Source organism: Rhinichthys klamathensis, unplaced genomic scaffold, assembly GCF_029890125.1.
Source record: "Rhinichthys klamathensis goyatoka isolate OS25496 unplaced genomic scaffold, OSU_Roscu_1.1 h1tg000165l_1, whole genome shotgun sequence".
Taxonomy (NCBI): domain Eukaryota; kingdom Metazoa; phylum Chordata; class Actinopteri; order Cypriniformes; family Leuciscidae; genus Rhinichthys; species Rhinichthys klamathensis.
The window spans coordinates 1,272,888-1,276,869 of NW_026606697.1; the positions used below are offsets into that span (position 1 = coordinate 1,272,888).

At 34.2% G+C, this 3,982-nt stretch overlaps 1 non-coding gene across 1 annotated transcript; it reads right to left on the reverse strand.

Moving 5' to 3' along the window:
- Nucleotides 1–3,448: 3,448 nt before the first annotated feature.
- Nucleotides 3,449–3,521, reverse strand: trnar-ucg (transfer RNA arginine (anticodon UCG)). Its single transcript has one exon. It is a non-coding gene; the product is annotated as a tRNA-Arg (tRNA).
- Nucleotides 3,522–3,982: the final 461 nt, after the last annotated feature.

Sequence of the window (3,982 nt, forward strand, 5' to 3'; positions counted from 1 at the left end):
ATATTTCCATATACGAACCCAAAACAATATGCTATCAAAATCGTATGCCATTATGAAACCCTATATGCTCCTTTATTAAATCATGAGAATTATTTCAGATACTGTATTCAAAATGAAAATGGCACACATATTAGTGATTCTTGTGGAGTAAATCGTATGAGAATTTGTGGATTTTCTAACAGAGTTTGCGCTGAAATCTTATACGCTGTTAGTAGAAATAGTTTAATTTTTACGAAGCAAACTTGCAAAAACACTCCTGGTTAAATGCGCGTACACATTTGGTTGGTTAATTTAATTGACCTAGTGTTTGCTGTCTTTATCAGTTTGTCTAAAAAACTAGCCTGTTCACATGTGGAATGTTAAATACAACCATATAGCCTTACACAGAAGTTATACTAAAATAATGTATTATAAATATGTCAGATGGCAGCAACAATAATCACCACTGAAGTAAAATTGAAAATAACTTGATAAAAGATTCAAAAACGATTTAAACTTTGGAACATGGAATGTCTTTAAAACTGTTATTTAACTTTTATAATCTGCACATGGTAAGACCATGGAATATGTATTTTCAAAAGCATATGTTAAGCCAATTATAATGATAAAAGCACTTCATAGCAGAAATAAGCAGTTCTTACCAGTCATGGACTTAGGATCCAATGGTCCTCTAGTGTCTAGTCCAAGGTTTTGAATCCTGATCTTAAAACAAATAATATTGCTGCACAAGTCAAATAATTTAACAAAAATAGGCCTACATGGCCTTTAACTTTCCTAAGACACATTTTCACTTCTGAAACAGCCCGAGATGACAGATCACTTCAATATTCTAAACACATTTTAACAATATTCTTGCAACTTTTGATGTACAAATAACTCACTAATATAATTTGATAAATATTTAGAACATAACAAATGTATATCCTTAACATTAATTTAGTCTAAATCCTAGGCTATGGCACTGACCTTTGAATGGTCTTCATTAGAGGTAGGCTATTTACGGTTTGATGATTTTTATGACCACAATTATGGCATTTAGGGAGCGCGTGTGCGGAATATTCAGTTGGAAATTGGTCATAATAACTGTTTCTTGATATCCACCGCATCTTTTTTCTCTGATTGGCCCACTGTCTGCTCTTTTCTAATTTAAAACAAGTTTTAGCCTACATATTTGAAATACTCTCATTCTTTTTCTCTTCATTTTGTTTTAATTAGGCCTCACCTTCTGTATGACATTCTAAGCATTATTCTAATTATTATTAGAGCTACTATTATTATTATTGAAGGTTCTGCGCTTATAGCCTATATAGTTTCGCTTCGAGTTTAAAAGCAATCTTCACTTTACAATTTATTAGAATTACTTTATAATAGGCTACGAAGTACTCAGTAGTCAGTACTCAGTAGGCTATACGTGAAAAATTAATGTGTGCATTTTGTAGGGCTTGAGTGAGAATGTCCATTCTGATAGCGGATAAATGATGTTATTTTCTTGACCCCGCCACACGTTATGAAGGGCGTTTAAGTGAAGAGTCAACTCAGTTCATTCACAAAGGTCAGTTGGGTTAAATGTCCTAAATGTCCTGCGGCTGTGAGAGTCTCTGTTGTCGTGGTGTGTCCTGCACTGCTGCAGCTGAGTGTCACGCAGAGCATCGCTTGACATTATACAGCACAGCCCTATGTTGATTTGAATCTGTAGAGACCTAAACGGGAGTTTAACCAGACAATGAGCCTTTAGTAGGCTATAACATCAGAAGAGCGCATTTCTATCTCGAAGTTCTTGGCTAAAGGGAATGACTAAGAATTCCCCATCTGAGATAGATAATGACCTTGGCCTTGGTTAGGCTACATTTTAAATCACAGTCTCCATGTTAGCTGATAGCTTTATAATAGATAGGCTAGAAAGACTTTTAGGCCTACTGGTTTTAAAATCGTTATTAATATACTTATTGCTGTAGCTAATTGCTTATTAACACGTGATAAGTGGACACTAATGTAAAGTGTTGCAAGCCTTTTATAATCCTGTAGGCTAAAGTTTTACCAACGCGTATCGAAGGACATGTAACGTGTGCAAACTACAGTTTTGACAACAGCGACCCTTAGCGGCGAGTCTTCTCATATTCAAGCGAGTATTATCCATATAGCCTAATTAAGTTTCGGTCTAAATAAATAAAAAATAGGAAACGCTTTATAAGATTTTATAAAGTTGTGTGAGTTCTATGTAGAAATCGTTATTTTCAGTGTTGTTTTAAATTATATTTGAACTTAGATATTTATGCTGCGGCATTGAATTGTCACTAGCCATATATGTATAATGGTTTAACATTGTTTTTCATTTTAGTGACAGGGATAACCAGCCACCCCTGATAAAACAAATAAAAAAATTGGAAATTTTGTATCTAATCATTTCGAATAAAAAGATACAAGCCTTTTGAAATGATAATGTGTTTAGATTGTATTAAACAAATAGGTCTAACATTTTGTAATCTTAAATTTGCCTATAGGCTACCGCTTATACAGTTATGCTATGTCTATTGCTGGATTTTAATGTTAATATTTTTTTGTTTACATTGTAGCCAATGTCAAATGATGTTTATTTAGAATGCACAGTCTAATGTGGAATCATTTAGATAATTTGTTAATACATGCTATCTAATGTCTAACATCTTTAATACATCTACAGAATAAATAAAGAAATAAAGAAAAAAATTTTTGTCTATTTGACTTTTTTTGCCATTGAAGGTCGTTTTTTTTTTTTTTTACACATTTGTAAACTGTTTCATTATCATTCATTTATGCCTATTTACTAGTCCGTGGTCAAAATTCCTCTACTGTCTGTGGTTACAGATTTACATGTGCACTGTACATTTATGAAAAAATATAGAAAATACAACCTCTGAGGACTTTATGAGGATGATCGTTCAAAAACCAAAGCATGTAAAATAAACTTTGGCTACCTGGATAGTTATCAACAATCATAAAAGAATACACAGGCCTCAATAGCCTCATAGGTATTTTCAATTGATCAAATAGGCTTTTTGTCCGTAATGACTTGTCATGTTTCTCTTTTGATAAAACTGATTTGATACCCCAAAATATCACAGAATGGAATATAAGCCTATACAAGCACTACATATATTATACGCAGACTTATTCTCTTCTGTTTTCGAACACTATTTTAAGATCAACTTTCCCATGGAAAAAAACGTCAAAGTGAGTGAAATTCAGACAACACATACAGCGGTCTAGATCAGAAAAGCTTGAAGTGTGGGCTTATACCGCCACCTGGTGGTAATTTACGCACCATCATCTTGTTATTCACCTGTTTTATAATAAATCTAAAGCAAAAGTCTCTTCACACTTCACTTGTTAATATGCCTAATTAAGTGCTCTAATTGAGCAAAATAAGTAGCAGTAGCAGTTAGTGAACTGTACATATGTGGTAAAATTACGACCCCGGCAGGACTCGAACCTGCAATCTTCTGATTCGAAGTCAGACGCCTTATCCATTAGGCCACGAGGCCTGCGAAAACACAGTGCTGTTCACGTCTTATCCCCCAAATGAGGGAACATTGTATCCACCTTATTTTTCAGGTAAGAGCGGCTTCCAGTGTCATTCGCTTCGTTATTTGTAGCTGTACAAAACAGCTCGTTATGCTGCTTGATATTGCAAACTGATATTTCTTACCATATTATTTTAATATAGTGTCTCTTAAACACGCGGGTTTGTAGCGTAAACACTTTTACAGTTTACTGAACTTTGATATATTATTCTCGTCATTTCCCTATAGTGACTAATACATCTAAAGTCTCGAACATCCATAAAAAAAACACCATACTTTCGTGTTGAAAAATTTGTTTTCGACACCGACAGAGGGCGTACGTTTATTTATTTTTAGCATTAAGCATCACTTCCACCGATGGACCAGAGGAGGGCGCACACAGACAAAAGATCACTTGCTTTCAAAACAGGACGTTTGAGTCG